We start from the raw sequence: 23,775 nt of genomic DNA, 5'->3' as shown, positions 1-23,775 counted from the left end.
GGTTGTCTAAATTTGAGACCTTGTTCTGTTCTGTAATTCAGTTCCTGTGTAGCCAAGTTTACATTCCGTGTATTACTGATATCTTATGATGTTTCTTTTTCTGTGTGACTTATTTCAGTTAGAATCATCATACCTGAATCCACTCATTGTGCTGCTAAGGGCCTGATGACACAGATTTCATTGCTGAGTGATATTGCTTTGTAAGTAAATACCACAACTTCTTTATCCATTTTTCACTTTCTGTGATGTTGAACTTGTACTGTAAATGAGGTTCTTGTAAACAGAGCCGTTCCAAACTTTGGGGTGGCTGTGTCTTTTTGATTTTAATTTCCCTAAGCTATAGGACCATAAGTGGAAGTGCCCTAGGCTCTGTTGCTTTGTTTTTTAGATGTTTCAGGAAACACCATACACTTCTCCCGAGTGGTTGTTGGCAATTTACATCCCGCCCATCAGCATAACAAGGCTCCCAGTTCTCCATGGCCTGTCCTGCCTTTCTGGATTTTACACTTTTTTCAGATGGCCCTTTTGACCAGGGGGAAGTGAGACTTCATTGTAGTGCAGATTTCCTTTGCAAGCTTGCTTGGTTGGCCAAAAAGGGCGTATGCGTTTTTTCCTGAATATATTCAGGAAAAAACGCATACGCCCTTTTTGGCCAAGTGCATCATTGTGGACGTTCTGCCTCTTTTCCTATGCTTTCAATGCAATTCCAGTCTACCTCCTGAAATCGGTTTCCTGCAATTCTGCCCCGCTTTCAAGTCCTCTCGGCAGCCTTACTTCAGTCTATTTTTGGACGATAGCTGTCATTTATAACTCTGCAGGTTTGTGAATTACAGTGCCCCTGAGCTCCTTTCTTCAACTCGCCTTCTTGTGAGCTGGCTGCAACACCGCAGGATGGCTTCAGGCCCTAATCTGGTTCCGGCACGGCACGCTGAGCCTTTGGTTAATTCCTCTTCCTGGTGGGAAATGAGAGTTAAATTTGCCCGTCCAGACACCTCCAGCTAGTCTCTCATTGGTTCTCGCTATTCCTGTTCATCTTCCGCAGAAATTGCAAACTGGGCCAAACAGGAGGTTAAAGGGACTGACTCTCCAAGTGGGGAGAGTGTTAGTAAAGCGTCTGGAATGTTGCACCCGAGTACCAGGGTACGAAAACTGAGACATATTTGAACACGTCTCCCGATCACATGGTTGATCATACTCTAGGTTCCACATGCATGTTTTAGCTGAAGGAAGAATACCTTAAACCTGGGTATTTGAAACCCGTGGAATGGGTACCATGCAATATGACTTCAAAGGGTCTTCATTTGCTCACCGAACCTCTCCAATCCTATCACTGCTGTGTTTATGCCCCTGTACACATGCTTGATTCTCTTTCGGAGACATAGCAATCCATAGGTTTTAAGATACTTACTAGTCAGGTACATTCTTAGGCGTTTAATATGCGGTGTTGAGTCCATTTCGTTGAGCAAGGAGTAGCTCTTGTCTATTCCATATTTGGCTTAAGGAACTTTATCTGTGCTCATTTCAATCTCTGGTTTTATGCAGCACCCCAACTCACCTTTCCCCTTAAGCAAGCATAAGTTGGTTTTCTAAATTTGAGACCCTGTTCTGTTCTGTAATTCAGTTCCTGTGTAGCCAAGTTTACATTCCGTGTATTACTGATATCTTATGATGTTTCTTTTTCTGTGTGACTTATTTCAGTTAGAATCATCATACCTGAATCCACTCATTGTGCTGCTAAGGGCCTGATGACACAGATTTCATTGCTGAGTGATATTACTTTGTAAGTAAATACCACAACTTCTTTATCCATTTTTCACTTTCTGCGATGTTGAACTTGTACTGTAAACGAGGTTCTTGTAAACAGAGGCGTCCCAAACTTTGGGGTGGCTGTGTCTTTTTGATTTTAATTTCCCTAAGCTATAGGACCATAAGTGGCAGTGCCCTAGGCTCTGTTGCTTTGTTTTTTAGATGTTTCAGGAAACACCATACACTTCTCCCGAGTGTCTGTTGGCAATTTACATCCCACCCATCAGCATAACAAGGCTCCCAGTTCTCCATGGCCTGTCCTGCCTTTCTGGATTTTACACTTTTTTCAGATGGCCCTTTTGACCGGGGGGAAGTGAGACTTCATTGTAGTTCAGATTTCCTTTGCAAGCTTGCTTGGTTGGCCAAAAAGGGCGTATGCGTTTTTTCCTGAATATATTCAGGAAAAAACGCATACGCCCTTTTTGGCCAAGTGCATCATTGTGGACGTTCTGCCTCTTTTCCTATGCTTTCAATGCAATTCCAGTCTACCTCCTGAAATCGGTTTCCTGCAATTCTGCCCCGCTTTCAAGTCCTCTTGGCAGCCTTACTTCAGTCTATTTTTGGACGATAGCTGTCATTTATAACTCTGCAGGTTTGTGAATTACAGTGCCCCTGAGCTCCTTTCTTCAACTTGCTTTCTTGTGACCTGGCCGCAACACCGCAGGATGGCTTCAGGCCCTAATCTGGTTCCGGCACGGCACACTGAGCCTTTGGTTATTTCCTCTTCCTGCTGGGAAATGAGAGTTAAATTTGCCCGTCCAGAAACCTCCAGCTAGCCTCTCATTGGTTCTCGCTATTCCTGTTCATCTTCCACAGAAATTGCAATCTGGGCCAAACAGGAGGTTAAAGGCGCTGACTTTCCAAGTGGGGAGAGTGTCAGTAAAGCGTCTGGAATGTTGCACCCGAGTACCAGGGGAGGAAAACTGAGACATATTTGAACACGTCTCCCATTCACATGGTTGATCATACTTGGGTTCCACATGCATGTTTTAGCTGAAGGAAGAATACCTAAAACCTGGGTAGTTGAAACCCGTGGAATGGGTACCATGCAATATGACTTCAAAGGGTCTTCATTTGCTCACTGAACCTCTCCAATCCTATCACTGCTGCGTTTATGCCCCTGTACACATGCTTGATTCTCTTTCGGAGACATAGCAATCCATAGGTTTTAAGATACTTACTAGTCAGGTACATTCTTAGGCGTTTAATATGCGGTGTTGAGTCCATTTCGTTGAGCAAGGAGTAGCTCTTGTCTATTCCATATTTGGCTTAAGGAACTTTATCTGTACTCATTTCAATCTCTGGTTTTATGCAGCACCCCAACTCACCTTTCCCCTTAAGCAAGCATAAGTTGGTTTTCTAAATTTGAGACCCTGTTCTGTTTTGGAATGCAGTTCCTGTGTAGCCAAGTTTACATTCCGTGTATTAGTGATATCTTATGATGTTTCTTTTTCTGTGTGACTTATTTCAGTTAGAATCATCGTACCTGAATCCACTCATTATGCTGCTACGGGCCTGATGACATAGATTTCTTTGCTGAGTGATACTGCATTGTACGTAAGTACCACAAGTTCTTTATCCATTTTTCACTTTCTGTGATATTGAACTTGTACGGTAAACGAGGTTCTTGTAAACGGAGGCGTCCCAAACTTTGGGGTGGCTGTGTGTTTTTCATTTTAATTTCCCTAAGCTATAGGACCATAAGTGGAAGTGCCCTAGGTTCTGTTGCTTTGTTTTTTAGATGTTTCAGGAAACACCATACACTTCTCCTGAGAGTCTGTTGGCAATTTACATCCCGCCCATCAGCATAACAAGGCTCCCAGTTCTCAATGGCCTGTTGCATTTCTGGATTTTACACTTTTTTCAGATGGCCCTTTTGACCGGGGGGAAGTGAGACTTCATTGTAGTGCAGATTTCCTTTGCAAGCTTGCTTGGTTGGCCAAAAAGGGCGTATGCGTTTTTTCCTGAGTATATTCAGGAAAAAACGCATATGCCCTTTTTGGCCAAGTGCATCATTGTGGACGTTCTGCCTCTTTTCCTATGCTTTCAATGCAATTCCAGTCTACCTCCTGAAATCGGTTTCCTGCAATTCTGCCCCGCTTTCAAGTCCTCTTGGCAGCCTTACTTCAGTCTATTTTTGGACGATAGGTGTCATTTATAACTCTGCAGGTTTGTGAATTACAGGGTCCGTGAGCTCCTTTCTTCAACTCGCTTTCTTGTGACCAGGCCGCAACGCCGCAGGATGGCTTCAGGCCCTAATCTGGTTCCGGCCCGGCATGCTGAGCCTTTGGTTAATTCCTCTTCCTGGTGGGAAATGAGAGTTAAATTTGCCCGTCCAGACACCTCCAGCTAGCCTCTCATTGGTTCTTGCTATTCCTGTTCATCTTCCGCAGAAATTGCAAACTGGGCCAAACAGGAGGTTAAAGGCGCTGACTCTCCAAGTGGGGAGAGTGTTAGTAAAGCGTCTGGAATGTTGCACCCGAGTACCAGGGGAGGAAAACTGAGACATATTTGAACACGTGTCCCGATCACATGGTTGATCAAACTCTGGGTTCCACATGCATGTTTTAGCTGAAGGAAGAATACCTAAAATCTGGGTAGTTGAAACCCGTGGAATGGGTACCATGCAATATGACTTCAAAGGGTCTTCATTTGCTCACTGAACCTCTCCAATCCTATCACTGCTGCGTTTATGCCCCTGTACACATGCTTGATTCTCTTTCGGAGACATAGCAATCCATAGGTTTTAAGATACTTACTAGTCAGGTACATTCTTAGGCGTTTAATATGCGGTGTTGAGTCCATTTCGTTGAGCAAGGAGTAGCTCTTGTCTATTCCATATTTGGCTTAAGGAACTTTATCTGTGCTCATTTCAATCTCTGGTTTTATGCAGCACCCCACCTCACCTTTACCCTTAAGCAAGCATAAGTTGGTTTTCTAAATTTGAGACCCTGTTCTGTTCTGTAATTCAGTTCCTGTGTAGCCAAGTTTACATTCCGTGTATTACTGATATCTTATGATGTTTCTTTTTCTGTGTGACTTATTTCAGTTAGAATCATCATACCTGAATCCACTCATTGTGCTGCTAAGGGCCTGATGACACAGATTTCATTGCTGAGTGATATTGCTTTGTAAGTAAATACCACAACTTCTTTATCCATTTTTCACTTTCTGTGATGTTGAACTTGTACTGTAAACGAGGTTCTTGTAAACAGAGCCGTTCCAAACTTTGGGGTGGCTGTGTCTTTTTGATTTTAAATTCCCTAAGCTATAGGACCATAAGTGGAAGTGCCCTAGGCTCTGTTGCTTTGTTTTTTAGATGTTTCAGGAAACACCATACACTTCTCCCGAGTGTTTGTTGGCAATTTACATCCCGCCCTTCAGCATAACAAGGCTCCCAGTTCTACATGGCCTGTCCTGCCTTTCTGGATTTTACACTTTTTTCAGATGGCCCTTTTGACCGGGGGGAAGTGAGACTTCATTGTAGTGCAGATTTCCTTTGCAAGCTTGCTTGGTTGGCCAAAAAGTGCGTATGCGTTTTTTCCTGAATATATTCAGGAAAAAACGCATACACCCTTTTTGGCCAAGTGCATCATTGTGGACGTTCTGCCTCTTTTCCTATGCTTTCAATGCAATTCCAGTCTACCTCCTGAAATCGGTTTCCTGCAATTCTGCCCCGCTTTCAAGTCCTCTTGGCAGCCTTACTTCAGTCTATTTTTGGACGATAGCTGTCATTTATAACTCTGCAGGTTTGTGAATTACAGTGCCCCTGAGCTCCTTTCTTCAACTCGCTTTCTTGTGACCTGGCCGCAACACCGCAGGATGGCTTCAGGCCCTAATCTGGTTCCGGTACGGCATACTGAGCCTTTGGTTATTTCCTCTTCCTGGTGGGAAATGAGAGTTAAATTTGCCCGTCCAGACACCTCCAGCTAGTCTCTCATTGGCTCTCGCTATTCCTGTTCATCTTCCGCAGAAATTTGAAACTGGGCCATACAGGAGGTTAAAGGGACTGACTCTCCAAGTGGGGAGAGTGTTAGTAAAGCGTCTGGAATGTTGCACCCGAGTACCAGGGTACGAAAACTGAGACATATTTGAACACGTCTCCCGATCACATGGTTGATCATACTCTAGGTTCCACATGCATGTTTTAGCTGAAGGAAGAATACCTTAAACCTGGGTATTTGAAACCCGTGGAATTGGTACCATGTAATATGACTTCAAAGGGTCTTCATTTGCTCACCGAACCTCTCCAATCCTATCACTGCTGCGTTTATGCCCCTGTACACATGCTTGATTCTCTTTTGGAGACATAGCAATCCATAGGTTTTAAGATACTTACTAGTCAGGTACATTCTTAGGCGTTTAATATGGGGTGTTGAGTCCATTTCGTTGAGCAAGGAGTAGCTCTTGTCTATTCCATATTTGGCTTAAGGAACTTTATCTGTGCTCATTTCAATCTCTGGTTTTATGCAGCACCCCAACTCACCTTTCCCCTTAAGCAAGCATAAGTTGGTTTTCTAAATTTGAGACCCTGTTCTGTTCTGTAATTCAGTTCCTGTGTAGCCAAGTTTACATTCCGTGTATTACTGATATCTTATGATGTTTCTTTTTCTGTGTGACTTATTTCAGTTAGAATCATCATACCTGAATCCACTCATTGTGCTGCTAAGGGCCTGATGACACAGATTTCATTGCTGAGTGATATTGCTTTGTAAGTAATGACCACAACTTTTTTATCCATTTTTCACTTTCTGCGATGTTGAACTTGTACTGTAAACGAGGTTCTTGTAAACAGAGCCGTTCCAAACTTTGGGGTGGCTGTGTCTTTTTGATTTTAAATTCCCTAAGCTATAGGACCATAAGTGGAAGTGCCCTAGGCTCTGTTGCTTTGTTTTTTAGATGTTTCAGGAAACACCATACACTTCTCCTGAGTGTCTGTTGACAATTTACATCCCGCCCATCAGCATAACAAGGCTCCCAGTTCTCCATGGCCTGTCCTGCCTTTCTGGATTTTACCCTTTTTTCAGATGGCCCTTTTGACCGGGGGGAAGTGAGACTTCATTGTAGTGCAGATTTCCTTTGCAAGCTTGCTTGGTTGGCCAAAAAGGGCGTATGCGTTTTTTCCTGAATATATTCAGGAAAAAACGCATATGCCCTTTTTGGCCAAGTGCATCATTGTGGACGTTCTGCCTCTTTTCCTATGCTTTCAATGCAATTCCAGTCTACCTGCTGAAATCGGTTTCCTGCAATTCTGCCCCGCTTTCAAGTCCTCTTGGCAGCCTTACTTCAGTCTATTTTTGGACGATAGCTGTCATTTATAACTCTGCAGGTTTGTGAATTACAGTGCCCCTGAGCTCCTTTCTTCAACTCGCTTTCTTGTGACCTGGCCGCAACACTGCAGGATGGCTTCAGGCCCTAATCTGGTTCCGGCCCGGCATGCTGAGCGTTTGGTTAATTCCTCTTCCTGGTGGGAAATGAAAGTTGAATTTGCCCGTCCAGACACCTCCAGCTAGCCTCTCATTGGTTCTCGCTATTCCTGTTCATCTTCCGCAGAAATTGCAAACTGGGCCAAACAGGAGGTTAAAGAGACTGACTCTCCAAGTCGGGAGAGTGTTAGTAAAGCATCTGGAATGTTGCACCCGAGTACCAGGGGAGGAAAACTGAGACATATTTGAACACGTCTCCCGTTCACATGGTTGATCATACTTGGGTTCCACATGCATGTTTTAGCTGAAGGAAGAATACCTTAAACCTGGAGAGTTGAGAACCGTGTAATGGGTACCATGCAATATGACTTCAAAGGGTCTTCATTTGCTCACCGAACCTCTCCAATCCTATCACTGCTGCGTTTATGCCCCTGTACACACGCTTGATTCTCTTTTGGAGACATAGCAATCCATAGGTTTTAAGATACTTACTAGTCAGGTACATTCTTAGGCGTTTAATATGGGGTTTTGAGTCCATTTCGTTGAGCAAGGAGTAGCTCTTGTCTATTCCATATTTGGCTTAAGGAACTTTATCTGTGCTCATTTCAATCTCTGGTTTTATGCAGCACCCCAACTCACCTTTCCCCTTAAGCAAGCATAAGTTGGTTTTCTAAATTTGAGACCCTGTTCTGTTCTGTAATTCAGTTCCTGTGTAGCCAAGTTTACATTCCGTGTATTACTGATATCTTATGATGTTTCTTTTTCTGTGTGACTTATTTCAGTTAGAATCATCATACCTGAATCCACTCATTGTGCTGCTAAGGGCCTGATGACACAGATTTCATTGCTGAGTGATATTGCTTTGTAAGTAAATACCACAACTTCTTTATCCATTTTTCACTTTCTGCGATGTTGAACTTTTACTGTAAACGAGGTTCTTGTAAACAGAGCCGTTCCAAACTTTGGGGTGGCTGTGTCTTTTTCATTTTAATTTCCCTAAGCTATAGGACCATAAGTGGAAGTGCCCTAGGTTCTGTTGCTTTGTTTTTTAGTTGTTTCAGGAAACACCATACACTTCTCCCAAGTGGTTCTTGGCAATTTACATCCCGCCCATCAGCATAACAAGGCTCCCAGTTCTCCATGGCCTGTCCTGCCTTTCTGGATTTTACACTTTTTTCAGATGGCCCTTTTGACCGGGGGGAAGTGAGACTTCATTGTAGTGCAGATTTCCTTTGCAAGCTTGCTTGGTTGGCCAAAAAGGGCGTATGCGTTTTTTCCTGAATATATTCAGGAAAAAACGCATACGCCCTTTTTGGCCAAGTGCATCATTGTGGACGTTCTGCCTCTTTTCCTATGCTTTCAATGCAATTCCAGTCTACCTCCTGAAATCGGTTTCCTGCAATTCTGCCCCGCTTTCAAGTCCTCTTGGCAGCCTTACTTCAGTCTATTTTTGGACGATAGCTGTCATTTATAACTCTGCAGGTTTGTGAATTACAGTGCCCCTGAGCTCCTTTCTTCAACTCGCTTTCTTGTGACCTGGCCGCAACACCGCAGGATGTCTTCAGGCCCTAATCTGGTTCTGGCACGGCACGCTGAGCCTTTGGTTAATTCCTCTTCCTGGTGGGAAATGAGAGTTATATTTGCCCATCCAGACACCTCCAGCTAGTCTTTCATTGGTTCTCGCTATTCCTGTTCATCTTCCACAGAAATTGCAAACTGGGCCAAACAGGAAGTTAAAGGGACTGACTCTCCAAGTGGGGAGAGTGTTAGTAAAGTGTCTGGAATGTTGCACCCGAGTACCAGTGTACGAAAACTGAGACATATTTGAACACGTCTCCCGATCACATGGTTGATCATACTCCAGGTTCCACATGCATGTTTTAGATGAAGGAAGAATACCTTAAACCTGGAGAGTTGAAACCCGTGGAATGGGTACCATGCAATATGACTTCAAAGGGTCTTCATTTGCTCACGAACCTCTCCAATCCTATCACTGCTGCGTTTATGCCCCTGTACACATGCTTGATTCTCTTTCGGAGACATAGCAATCCATAGGTTTTAAGATACTTACTAGTCAGGTGCATTCTTAGGCGTTTAATATGGGGTTTTGTGTCCATTTCGTTGAGCAAGGAGTAGCTCTTGTGTATTCCATATTTGGCTTAAGGAACTTTACCTGTGCTCATTTCAATCTCTGGTTTTTTGCAGCACCCCAACTCACCTTTCACCTTAAGCAAGCATAAGTTGGTTTTCTAAATTTGAGACCCTGTTCTGTTTTAGAATGCAGTTCCTGTGTAGCCAAGTTTACATTCCGTGTATTAGTGATATCTTATGATGTTTCTTTTTCTGTGTGACTTATTTCAGTTAGAATCATCGTACCTGAATCCACTCATTATGCTGCTACGGGCCTGATGACATAGATTTCATTGCTGAGTGATACTGCATTGTACGTAAGTACCACAAGTTCTTTATCCATTTTTCACTTTCTGTGATATTGAACTTGTACGGTAAACGAGGTTCTTGTAAACGGAGGCGTCCCAAACTTTGGGGTGGCTGTGTCTTTTTGATTTTAATTTCCCTAAGCTATAGGACCATAAGCGCAAGTGCCCTCGGCTCTGTTGCTTTGTTTTTTAGATGTTTCAGGAAACACCATACACTTCTCCTGAGTGTCTGTTGGCAATTTACATCCCGCCCATCAGCATAACAAGGCTCCCAGTTCTCCATGGCCTGTCCTGCCTTTCTGGATTTTACACTTTTTTCAGATGGCCCTTTTGACCGGGGGGAAGTGAGACTTCATTGTAGTGCAGATTTCCTTTGCAAGTTTGCTTGGTTGGCCAAAAAGGGCGTATGCGTTTTTTCCTGAATATATTCAGGAAAAAACGCATACGCCCTTTTTGGCCAAGTGCATCATTGTGGACGTTCTGCCTCTTTTCCTATGCTTTCAATGCACCAGTCTACCTCCTGAAATCGGTTTCCTGCAATTCTGCCCCGCTTTCAAGTCCTCTTGGCAGCCTTACTTCAGTCTATTTTTGGACGATAGCTGTCATTTATAACTCTGCAGGTTTGTGAATTACAGTGCCCCTGAGCTCCTTTCTTCAACTCGCTTTCTTGTGGCCTGGCCGCAACACCGCAGGATGTCTTCAGGCCCTAATCTGGTTCTGGCACGGCATGCTGAGCCTTTGGTTAATTCCTCTTCCTGGTGGGAAATGAGAGTTAAATTTGCCCATCCATACACCTCCAGCTATTCTTTCATTGGTTCTCGCTATTCCTGTTCATCTTCCACAGAAATTGCAAACTGGGCCAAACAAGAGGTTAAAGGGACTGACTCTCCAAGTCGGGAGAGTGTTAGTAAAGCGTCTGGAAAGTTGCACCCGAGTACCAGGGTACGAAAACTGAGACATATTTGAACACGTCTCCCGATCACATGGTTGATCATACTCTAGGTTCCACATGCATGTTTTAGCTGAAGGAAGAATACCTTAAACCTGGGTAGTTGAAACCCGTGGAATGGGTACCATGCAATATGACTTCAAAGGGTCTTCATTTGCTCACGAACCTCTCCAATCCTATCACTGCTGCGTTTATGCCCCTGTACACATGCTTGATTCTCTTTCGGAGACATAGCAATCCATAGGTTTGAAGATACTTACTAGTCAGGTACATTCTTAGGCGTTTAATATGGGGTGTTGAGTCCATTTCGTTCAGCAAGGAGTAGCTCTTGTCTATTCCATATTTGGCTTAAGGAACTTTATCTGTGCTCATTTCAATCTCTGGTTTTATGCAGCACCCCAACTCACCTTTCCCCTTAAGCAAGCATAAGTTAGTTTTCTAAATTTGAGACCCTGTTCTGTTCTGTAATTCAGTTCCTGTGTAGCCAAGTTTCCATTCCGTGTATTACTGATATCTTATGATGTTTCTTTTTCTGTGTGACTTATTTCAGTTAGAATCATCATACCTGAATCCACTCATTGTGCTGCTAAGGGCCTGTTGACACAGATTTCATTGCTGAGTGATATTGCTTTGTAAGTAAATACCACAACTTCTTTATCCATTTTTCACTTTCTGCGATGTTGAACTTGTACTGTAAACGAGGTTCTTGTAAACAGAGCCGTTCCAAACTTTGGGGTGGCTGTGTCTTTTTGATTTTAATTTCCCTAAGCTATAGGACCATAAGTGGAAGTGCCCTAGGTTCTGTTGCTTTGTTTTTTAGTTGTTTCAGGAAACACCATACACTTCTCCCAAGTGGTTGTTGGCAATTTACATCCCGCCCATCAGCATAACAAGGCTCCCAGTTCTCCATGGCCTGTCCTGCCTTTCTGGATTTTACACTTTTATCAGATGGCCCTTTTGACCGGGGGGAAGTGAGACTTCATTGTAGTGCAGATTTCCTTTGCAAGCTTGCTTGGTTGGCCAAAAAGGGCGTATGCGTTTTTTCCTGAATATATTCAGGAAAAAACGCATACGCCCTTTTTGGCCAAGTGCATCATTGTGGACGTTCTGCCTCTTTTCCTATGCTTTCAATGCAATTCCAGTCTACCTCCTGAAATCGGTTTCCTGCAATTCTGCCCCGCTTTCAAGTCCTCTTGGCAGCCTTACTTCAGTCTATTTTTGGACGATAGCTGTCATTTATAACTCTGCAGGTTTGTGAATTACAGTGCCCCTGAGCTCCTTTCTTCAACTCGCTTTCTTGTGGCCTGGCCGCAACACCGCAGGATGTCTTCAGGCCCTAATCTGGTTCTGGCACGGCACGCTGAGCCTTTGGTTAATTCCTCTTCCTGGTGGGAAATGAGAGTTAAATTTGCCCGTCCAGACACCTCCAGCTATTCTTTCATTGGTTCTCGCTATTCCTGTTCATCTTCCACAGAAATTGCAAACTGGGCCAAACAGGAGGTTAAAGGGACTGACTCTCCAAGTCGGGAGAGTGTTAGTAAAGCGTCTGGAATGTTGCACCCGAGTACCAGGGGAGGAAAACTGAGACATATTTGAACACGTCTCCCGTTCACATGGTTGATCATACTCTGGGTTCCACATGCATGTTTTAGCTGAAGGAAGAATACCTTAAACCTGGAGAGTTGAAACCCGTGTAATGGGTACCATGCAATATGACTTCAAAGGGTCTTCATTTGCTCACCGAACCTCTCCAATCCTATCACTGCTGCGTTTATGCCCCTGTACACACGCTTGATTCTCTTTTGGAGACATAGCAATCCATAGGTTTTAAAATACTTACTTGTCAGGTACATTCTTAGGCGTTTAATATGGGGTTTTGAGTCCATTTCGTTGAGCAAGGAGTAGCTCTTGTCTATTCCATATTTGGCTTAAGGAACTTTATCTGTGCTCATTTCAATCTCTGGTTTTATGCAGCACCCCAACTCACCTTTCCCCTTAAGCAAGCATAAGTTGGTTTTCTAAATTTGAGACCCTGTTCTGTTTTGGAATGCAGTTCCTGTGTAGCCAAGTTTACATTCCGTGTATTAGTGATATCTTATGATGTTTCTTTTTCTGTGTGACTTATTTCAGTTAGAATCATCATACCTGAATCCACTCATTGTGCTGCTAAGGGCCTGATGACACAGATTTCATTGCTGAGTGATATTGCTTTGTAAGTAAATACCACAACTTCTTTATCCATTTTTCACTTTCTGCGATGTTGAACTTGTACTGTAAACGAGGTTCTTGTAAACAGAGCCGTTCCAAACTTTGGGGTGGCTGTGTCTTTTTCATTTTAATTTCCCTAAGCTATAGGACCATAAGTGGAAGTGCCCTAGGTTCTGTTGCTTTGTTTTTTAGTTGTTTCAGGAAACACCATACACTTCTCCCAAGTGGTTGTTGGCAATTTACATCCCGCCCATCAGCATAACAAGGCTCCCAGTTCTCCATGGCCTGTCCTGCCTTTCTGGATTTTACACTTTTTTCAGATGGCCCTTTTGACCGGGGGGAAGTGAGACTTCATTGTAGTGCAGATTTCCTTTGCAAGCTTGCTTGGTTGGCCAAAAAGGGCGTATGCGTTTTTTCCTGAATATATTCAGGAAAAAACGCATACGCCCTTTTTGGCCAAGTGCATCATTGTGGACGTTCTGCCTCTTTTCCTATGCTTTCAATGCAATTCCAGTCTACCTCCTGAAATCGGTTTCCTGCAATTCTGCCCCGCTTTCAAGTCCTCTTGGCAGCCTTACTTCAGTCTATTTTTGGACGATAGCTGTCATTTATAACTCTGCAGGTTTGTGAATTACAGTGCCCCTGAGTTCCTTTCTTCAAATCGCTTTCTTGTGACCTGGCCGCAACACCGCAGGATGGCTTCAGGCCCTAATCTGGTTTTGGCCCGGCATGCTGAGCCTTTGGTTAATTCCTCTTCCTGGTGGGAAATGAGAGTTGAATTTGCCCGTCCAGACACCTCCAGCTAGCCTCTCATTGGTTCTCGCTATTCCTGTTCATCTTCCGCAGAAATTGCAAACTGGGCCAAACAGGAGGTTAAAGGGACTGACTCTCCAAGTCGGGAGAGTGTTAGTAAAGCGTCTGGAATGTTGCACCCGAGTACCAGGGGAGGAAAACTGAGACATATTTGAACACGTCTCCCGTTCACATGGTGGATCATACTCTGGGTTCCACATGCATGTTTTAGCTGAAGGAAGAATACCTTAAACCTGGAGAGTTGAGACCCGTGTAATGGGTACCATGCAATATGACTTCAAAGGGTCTTCATTTGCTCACCGAACCTCCCCAATCCTATCACTGCTGCGTTTATGCCCCTGTACACACGCTTGATTCTCTTTTGGAGACATAGCAATCCATAGGTTTTAAGATACTTACTAGTCAGGTACATTCTTAGGCGTTTAATATGGGGTTTTGAGTCCATTTCGTTGAGCAAGGAGTAGCTCTTGACTATTCCATATTTGGCTTAAGGAACTTTATCTGTGCTCATTTCAATCTCTGGTTTTATGCAGCACCCCAACTCACCTTTCCCCTTAAGCAAGCATAAGTTGGTTTTCTAAATTTGAGACCCTGTTCTGTTTTGGAATGCAGTTCCTGTGTAGCCAAGTTTACATTCCGTGTATTAGTGATATCTTATGATGTTTCTTTTTCTGTGTGACTTATTTCAGTTAGAATCATCATACCTGAATCCACTCATTGTGCTGCTAAGGGCCTGATGACACAGATTTCATTGCTGAGTGATATTGCTTTGTAAGTAAATACCACAACTTCTTTATCCATTTTTCACTTTCTGCGATGTTGAACTTGTACTGTAAACGAGGTTCTTGTAAACAGAGCCGTTCCAAACTTTGGGGTGGCTGTGTCTTTTTCATTTTAATTTCCCTAAGCTATAGGACCATAAGTGGAAGTGCCCTAGGTTCTGTTGCTTTGTTTTTTAGTTGTTTCAGGAAACACCATACACTTCTCCCAAGTGGTTGTTGGCAATTTACATCCCGCCCATCAGCATAACAAGGCTCCCAGTTCTCCATGGCCTGTCCTGCCTTTCTGGATTTTACACTTTTTTCAGATGGCCCTTTTGACCGGGGGGAAGTGAGACTTCATTGTAGTGCAGATTTCCTTTGCAAGCTTGCTTGGTTGGCCAAAAAGGGCGTATGCGTTTTTTCCTGAATATATTCAGGAAAAAACGCATACGCCCTTTTTGGCCAAGTGCATCATTGTGGACGTTCTGCCTCTTTTCCTATGCTTTCAATGCAATTCCAGTCTACCTCCTGAAATCGGTTTCCTGCAATTCTGCCCCGCTTTCAAGTCCTCTTGGCAGCCTTACTTCAGTCTATTTTTGGACGATAGCTGTCATTTATAACTCTGCAGGTTTGTGAATTACAGTGCCCCTGAGTTCCTTTCTTCAAATCGCTTTCTTGTGACCTGGCCGCAACACCGCAGGATGGCTTCAGGCCCTAATCTGGTTTTGGCCCGGCATGCTGAGCCTTTGGTTAATTCCTCTTCCTGGTGGGAAATGAGAGTTGAATTTGCCCGTCCAGACACCTCCAGCTAGCCTCTCATTGGTTCTCGCTATTCCTGTTCATCTTCCGCAGAAATTGCAAACTGGGCCAAACAGGAGGTTAAAGGGACTGACTCTCCAAGTCGGGAGAGTGTTAGTAAAGCGTCTGGAATGTTGCACCCGAGTACCAGGGGAGGAAAACTGAGACATATTTGAACACGTCTCCCGTTCACATGGTGGATCATACTCTGGGTTCCACATGCATGTTTTAGCTGAAGGAAGAATACCTTAAACCTGGAGAGTTGAGACCCGTGTAATGGGTACCATGCAATATGACTTCAAAGGGTCTTCATTTGCTCACCGAACCTCCCCAATCCTATCACTGCTGCGTTTATGCCCCTGTACACACGCTTGATTCTCTTTTGGAGACATAGCAATCCATAGGTTTTAAGATACTTACTAGTCAGGTACATTCTTAGGCGTTTAATATGGGGTTTTGAGTCCATTTCGTTGAGCAAGGAGTAGCTCTTGACTATTCCATATTTGGCTTAAGGAACTTTATCTGTGCTCATTTCAATCTCTGGTTTTATGCAGCACCCCAACTCACCTTTCCCCTTAAGCAAGCATAAGTTGGTTTTCTAAATTTGAGACCCTGTTCTGTTTTGGAATGCAGTTCCTGTGTAGCCAAGTTTACATTCCGTGTATTAGTGATATCTTATGATGTTTCTTTTTCTGTGTGACTTATTTCAGTTAGAATCATCATACCTGAATCCACTCATTGTGCTGCTAAGGGCCTGATGACACAGATTTCATTGCTGAGTGATATTGCTTTGTAAGTAAATACCACAACTTCTTTATCCATTTTTCACTTTCTGCGATGTTGAACTTGTACTGTAAACGAGGTTCTTGTAAACAGAGCCGTTCCAAACTTTGGGGTGGCTGTGTCTTTTTCATTTTAATTTCCCTAAGCTATAGGACCATAAGTGGAAGTGCCCTAGGTTCTGTTGCTTTGTTTTTTAGATGTTTCAGGAAACACCATACACTTCTCCCGAGTGGTTGTTGGCAATTTACATCCCGCCCATCAGCATAACAAGGCTCCCAGTTCTCCATGGCCTGTCCTGCCTTTCTGGATTTTACACTTTTTTCAGATGGCCCTTTTGACCGGGGGGAAGTGAGACTTCATTGTAGTGCAGATTTCCTTTGCAAGTTTGCTTGGTTGGCCAAAAAGGGCATATGCGTTTTTTCCTGAATATATTCAGGAAAAAATGCATACGCCCTTTTTGGCCAAGTGCATCATTGTGGACGTTCTGCCTCTTTTCCTATGCCTTCAATGCAATTCCAGTCTACCTCCTGAAATCGGTTTCCTGCAATTCTGCCCCGCTTTCAAGTCCTCTTGGCAGCCTTACTTCAGTCTATTTTTGGACGATAGCTGTCATTTATAACTCTGCAGGTTTGTGCATTACAGTGCCCCTGAGCTCCTTTCTTCAACTCGCTTTCTTGTGACCTGGCCGCAACACCGCAGGATGTCTACAGGCCCTAGTCTGGTTCCGGCACGGCACGCTGAGCCTTTGGTTAATTCCTCTTCCTGGTGGGAAATGAGAGTTAAATTTGCCCATCCAGACACCTCCAGCTAGTCTCTCATTGGTTCTCGCTATTCCTGTTCATCTTCCACAGAAATTGCAAACTGGGCCAAACAGGAGGTTAAAGGGACTGACTCTCCAAGTGGGGAGAGTGTTAGTAAAGCGTCTGGAATGTTGAACCCGAGTACCAGGGTACGAAAACTGAGACATATTTGAACACGTCTCCCGATCACATGGTTGATCATAATCTAGGTTCCACATGCATGTTTTAGCTGAAGGAACAATACCTTAAACCTGGAGAGTTGAGACCCGTGGAATGGGTACCATGCAATATGACTTCAAAGGGTCTTCATTTGCTCACGAACCCCTCCAATCCTATCACTGCTGCATTTATGCCCATGTACACATGCTTGATTCTCTTTCGGAGACATAGCAATCCATAGGTTTTAAGATACTTACTAGTCAGGTACATTCTTAGGCGTTTAATATGCGGTGTTGAGTCCATTTCGTTGAGCAAGGAGTAGCTCTTGTCTATTCCATATTTGGCTTAAGGAACTTTATCTGTGCTCATTTCAATCTCTGGTTTTATGCAGCACCCCAACTCACCTTTCCCCTTAAGCAAGCATAAGTTGGTTTTCTAAATTTGAGACCCTGTTCTGTTCTGTAATTCAGTTCCTGTGTAGCCAAGTTTCCATTCCGTGTATTACTGATATCTTATGATGTTTCTTTTTCTGTGTGACTTATTTCAGTTAGAATCATCATACCTGAATCCACTCATTGTGATGCTAAGGGCCTGATGACACAGATTTCATTGCTGAGTGATATTGCTTTGTAAGTAAATACCACAACTTCTTTATCCATTTTTCACTTTCTGCGATGTTGAACTTGTACTGTAAACGAGGTTCTTGTAAACAGAGCCGTTCCAAACTTTGGGGTGGCTGTGTCTTTTTGATTTTAATTTCCCTAAGCTATAGGACCATAAGTGGCAGTGTCCTAGGTTCTGTTGCTTTGTTTTTTAGATGTTTCAGGAAACACCATACACTTCTCCCAAGTGGTTGTTGGCAATTTACATCCCGCCCATCAGCATAACAAGGCTCCCAGTTCTCCATGGCCTGTCCTGCCTTTCTGGATTTTACACTTTTTTCAGATGGCCCTTTTGACCGGGGGGAAGTGAGACTTCATTGTAGTGCAGATTTCCTTTGCAAGCTTGCTTGGTTGGCCAAAAAGGGCGTATGCGTTTTTTCCTGAATATATTCAGGAAAAAACGCATACGCCCTTTTTGGCCAAGTGCATCATTGTGGACGTTCTGCCTCTTTTCCTATGCTTTCAATGCAATTCCAGTCTACCTCCTGAAATCGGTTTCCTGCAATTCTGCCCCGCTTTCAAGTCCTCTTGGCAGCCTTACTTCAGTCTATTTTTGGACGATAGCTGTCATTTATAACTCTGCAGGTTTGTGAATTACAGTGCCCCTGAGCTCCTTTCTTCAACTCGCTTTCTTGTGATCTGGCCGCAACACCACAGGATGTCTTCAGGCCCTAATCTGGTTCTGGCACGGCACGCTGAGCCTTTGGTTAATTCCTCTTCCTGGTGGGAAATGAGAGTTATATTTGCCCATCCAGACACCTCCAGCTAGTCTTTCATTGGTTCTCGCTATTCCTGTTCATCTTCCACAGAAATTGCAAACTGGGCCAAACAGGAAGTTAAAGGGACTGACTCTCCAAGTGGGGAGAGTGTTAGTAAAGCGTCTGGAATGTTGCACCCGAGTACCAGGGTACGAAAACTGAGACATATTTGAACACGTCTCCCGATCACATGGTTGATCATACTCTAGGTTCCACATGCATGTTTTAGATGAAGGAAGAATACCTTAAACCTGGGTAGTTGAAACCCGTGGAATGGGTACCATGCAATATGACTTCAAAGGGTCTTCATTTGCTCACGAACCTCTCCAATCCTATCACTGCTGCGTTTATGCCCCTGTACACATGCTTGATTCTCTTTCGGAGACATAGCAATCCATAGGTTTTAAGATACTTACTAGTCAGGTACATTCTTAGGCGTTTAATATGGGGTTTTGTGTCCATTTCGTTGAGCAAGGAGTAGCGCTTGTGTATTCCATATTTGGCTTAAGGAACTTTATCTGTGCTCATTTCAATCTCTGGTTTTATGCAGCACCCCAACTCACCTTTCCCCTTAAGCAAGCATAAGTTGGTTTTCTAAATTTGAGAACCTGTTCTGTTTTGGAATGCAGTTCCTGTGTAGCCAAGTTTACATTCCGTGTATTAGTGATATCTTATGATGTTTCTTTTTCTGTGTGACTTATTTCAGTTAGAATCATCGTACCTGAATCCACTCATTATGCTGCTACGGGCCTGATGACATAGATTTCATTGCTGCGTGATACTGCATTGTACGTAAGTACCACAAGTTGTTTATCCATTTTTCACTTTCTGTGATATTGAACTTGTACGGTAAACGAGGTTCTTGTAAACGGAGGCGTCCCAAACTTTGGGGTGGCTGTGTCTTTTTGATTTTAATTTCCCTAAGCTATAGGACCATAAGCGCAAGTGCCCTCGGCTCTGTTGCTTTGTTTTTTAGATGTTTCAGGAAACACCATACACTTCTCCTGAGTGTCTGTTGGCAATTTAAATCCCGCCCATCAGCATAACAAGGCTCCCAGTTCTCCATGGCCTGTCCTGCTTTTCTGGATTTTACACTTTTTTCAGATGGCCCTTTTGACCGGGGGGAAGTGAGACTTCATTGTAGTGCAGATTTCCTTTGCAAGCTTGCTTGGTTGGCCAAAAAGGGCGTATGCGTTTTTTCCTGAATATATTCAGGAAAAAACGCATACGCCCTTTTTGGCCAAGTGCATGATTGTGGACGTTCGGCCTCTTTTCCTATGCTTTCAATGCAATTCCAGTCTACCTCCTGAAATCGGTTTCCTGCAATTCTGCCCCGCTTTCAAGTCCTCTTGGCAGCCTTACTTCAGTCTATTTTTGGACGATAGCTGTCATTTATAACTCTGCAGGTTTGTGAATTACAGTGCCCCTGAGCTCCTTTCTTCAACTCGTTTTCTTGTGAGCTGGCCGCAACACCGCAGGATGGCTTCAGGCCCTAATCTGGTTCCGGCACGGCACACTGAGCCTTTGGTTATTTCCTCTTCCTGGTGGGAAATGAGAGTTAAATTTGCCCGTCCAGACACCTCCAGCTAGCCTCTCATTGGTTCTCGCTATTCCTGTTCATCTTCCGCAGAAATTGCAAACTGGGCCAAACAGGAGGTTAAAGGCGCTGACTCTCCAAGTGGGGAGAGTGTTAGTAAAGCGTCTGGAATGTTGCACCCGAGTACCAGGGGACGAAAACTGAGACATATTTGAACACGTCTCCCGTTCACATGGTTGATCATACTTGGGTTCCACATGCATGTTTTAGCTGAAGGAAGAATACCTTAAACCTGGGTAGTTGAAACCCGTGGAATGGGTACCATGCAATATGACTTCAAAGGGTCTTCATTTGCTCACCGAACCTCTCCAATCCTATCACTGCTGCGTTTATGCCCCTGTACACATGCTTGATTCTCTTTCGGAGACATAGCAATCCCTAGGTTTTAAGATACTTACTAGTCAGGTACATTCTTAGGCGTTTAATATGCGGTGTTGAGTCCATTTCGTTGAGCAAGGAGTAGCTCTTGTCTATTCCATATTTGGCTTAAGGAACTTTATCTGTGCTCATTTCAATCTCTGGTTTTATGCAGCACCCCAACTCACCTTTCCCCTTAAGCAAGCATAAGTTGGTTTTCGAAATTTGAGACCCTGTTCTGTTCTGTAATTCAGTTCCTGTGTAGCCAAGTTTACATTCCGTGTATTACTGATATCTTATGATGTTTCTTTTTCTGTGTGACTTATTTCAGTTACAATCATCATACCTGAATCCACTCATTGTGCTGCTAAGGGCCTGATGACACAGATTTCATTGCTGAGTGATATTGCTTTTTAAGTAAATACCACAACTTCTTTATCCATTTTTCACTTTCTGCGATGTTGAACTTGTACTGTAAACGAGGTTCTTGTAAACAGAGCCGTTCCAAACTTTGGGGTGGCTGTGTCTTTTTGATTTTAAATTCCCTAAGCTATAGGACCATAAGTGGAAGTGCCCTAGGCTCTGTTGCTTTGTTTTTTAGATGTTTCAGGAAACACCATACACTTCTCCCGAGTGGTTGTTGGCAATTTACATCCCGCCCATCAGCATAACAAGGCTCCCAGTTCTCCATGGCCTGTCCTGCCTTTCTGGATTTACACTTTTTTCAGATGGCCCTTTTGAACAGGGGGAAGTGAGACTTCGTTGTAGTGCCGATTTCCTTTGCAAGCTTGCTTGGTTGGCCAAAAAGGGCGTATGCGTTTTTTCCTGAATATATTCAGGAAAAAACGCATACGCCGTTTTTGGCCAAGTGCATCATTGTGGACGTTCTGCCTCTTTTCCTATGCTTTCAATGCAATTCCAGTCTACCTCCTGAAATCGGTTTCCTGCAATTCTGCCCCGCTTTCAAGTCCTCTTGGCAGCCTTACTTCAGTCTATTTTTGGACGATAGCTGTCATTTATAACTCTGCAGGTTTGTGAATTACAGTGCCCCTGAGCTCCTTTCTTCAACTCGCTTTCTTGTGACCTGGCCGCAACACCGCAGGATGGCTTCAGGCCCTAATCTGGTTCCGGCCCGGCATGCTGAGCCTTTGGTTAATTCCTCTTCCTGGTGGGAAATGAGAGTTGAATTTGCCCGTCCAGACACCTCCAGCTAGCCTCTCATTGGTTCTCGCTATTCCTGTTCATCTTCCGCAGAAATTGCAAACTGGGCCAAACAGGAGGTTAAAGGCGCTGACTCTCCAAGTGGGGAGAGTGTTAGTAAAGCGTCTGGAATGTTGCACCCGAGTACCAGGGGAGGAAAACAGAGACATATTTGAACATGTCTCCCGTTCACATGGTTGATCATACTCTGGGTTCCACATGCATGTTTTAGCTGAAGGAAGAATACCTTAAACCTGGAGAGTTGAGACCCGTGTAATGGGTACCATGCAATATGACTTCAAAGGGTCTTCATTTGCTCCCCGAACCTCTCCAATCCTATCACTGCTGCGTTTATGCCCCTGTACACACGCTTGATTCTCTTTTGGAGACATAGCAATCCATACGTTTTAAGATACTTACTAGTCAGGTACATTCTTAGGCGTTTAATATGGGGTTTTGAGTCCATTTCGTTGAGCAAGGAGTAGCTCTTGTCTATTCCATATTTGGCTTAAGGAACTTTATCTGTGCTCATTTCAATCTCTGGTTTTATGCAGCACCCCAACTCACCTTTCCCCTTAAGCAAGCATAAGTTGATTTTCTAAATTTGAGACCCTGTTCTGTTTTGGAATGCAGTTCCTGTGTAGCCAAGTTTACATTCCGTGTATTAGTGATATCTTATGATATTTCTTTTTCTGTGTGACTTATTTCAGTTAGAATCATCATACCTGAATCCACTCATTGTGCTGCTAAGGGCCTGATGACACAGATTTCATTGCTGAGTGATATTGCTTTGTAAGTAAATACCACAACTTCTTTATCCATTTTTCACTTTCTGCGATGTTGAACTTGTACTGTAAACGAGGTTCTTGTAAACAGAGCCGTTCCAAACTTTGGGGTGGCTGTGTCTTTTTCATTTTAATTTCCCTAAGCTATAGGACCATAAGTGGAAGTGCCCTAGGTTCTGTTGCTTTGTTTTTTAGATGTTTCAGGAAACACCATACACTTCTCCCGAGTGGTTGTTGGCAAATTACATCCCGCCCATCAGCATAACAAGGCTCCCAGTTCTCCATGGTCTGTCCTGCCTTTCTGGATTTTACACTTTTTTCAGATGGCCCTTTTGACCGGGGGGAAGTGAGACTTCATTGTAGTGCAGATTTCCTTTGCAAGCTTGCTTGGTTGGCCAAAAAGGGCGTATGCGTTTTTTCCTGAATATATTCAGGAAAAAACGCATACGCCCTTTTTGGCCAAGTGCATCATTGTGGACGTTCTGCCTCTTTTCCTATGCTTTCAATGCAATTCCAGTCTACCTCCTGAAATCGGTTTCCTGCAATTCTGCCCCGCTTTCAAGTCCTCTTGGCAGCCTTACTTCAGTCTATTTTTGGACGATAGCTGTCATTTATAACTCTGCAGGTTTGTGAATTACAGTGCCCCTGAGCTCCTTTCTTCAACTCGCTTTCTTGTGACCTGGCCGCAACACCGCAGGATGGCTTCAGGCCCTAATCTGGTTCCAGCCCGGCATGCTGAGCCTTTGGTTAATTCCTCTTCCTGGTGGGAAATGAGAGTTGAATTTGCCCGTCCAGACACCTCCAGCTAGCCTCTCATTTGTTCTCGCTATTCCTGTTCATCTTCCGCAGAAATTGCAAACTGGGCCAAACAGGAGGTTAAAGGGACTGACTCTCCAAGTCGGGAGAGTGTTAGTAAAGCGTCTGGAATCTTGCACCCGAGTACCAGGGGAAGAAAACTGAGACATATTTGAACACGTCTCCCGTTCACATGGTTGATCATACTTGGGTTCCACATGCATGTTTTAGCTGAAGGAAGAATACCTAAAACCTGGGTAGTTGAAACCCGTGGAATGGGTACCATGCAATATGACTTCAAAGGGTCTTCATTTGCTCACGAACCTCTCCAATCCTATCACTGCTGCGTTTATGCCCCTGTACACATGCTTGATTCTCTTTCGGAGACATAGCAATCCATAGGTTTTAAGATACTTACTAGTCAGGTACATTCTTAGGCGTTTAATATGCGGTGTTGAGTCCATTTCGTTGAGCAAGGAGTAGCTCTTGTCTATTCCATATTTGGCTTAAGGAACTTTATCTGTGCTCATTTCAATCTCTGGTTTTATGCAGCACCCCAACTCACCTTTCCCCTTAAGCAAGCATAAGTTGGTTTTCTAAATTTGAGACCCTGTTCTGTTCTGTAATTCAGTTCCTGTGTAGCCAAGTTTCCATTCCGTGTATTACTGATATCTTATGAT

The 23,775-nt window shown here is 43.8% G+C and overlaps 1 long non-coding RNA gene across 5 annotated transcripts in view; it reads left to right on the top strand.

The window, feature by feature from the left end:
* The window catches only part of LOC307181287, a 405,967-nt gene that overhangs the window by 344,190 nt on the left and 38,002 nt on the right, over window positions 1-23,775 (top strand). The gene's annotated exons all lie outside the window — the stretch shown is intronic.

The sequence above is a fragment of the Stenella coeruleoalba genome (assembly GCF_951394435.1).
Source record: "Stenella coeruleoalba genome assembly, contig: scaffold_166, whole genome shotgun sequence".
Taxonomy (NCBI): domain Eukaryota; kingdom Metazoa; phylum Chordata; class Mammalia; order Artiodactyla; family Delphinidae; genus Stenella; species Stenella coeruleoalba.
The sequence above is the reverse complement of the archived record's forward strand: the minus strand, read 5'-3'. Positions and strand labels throughout refer to the sequence as shown.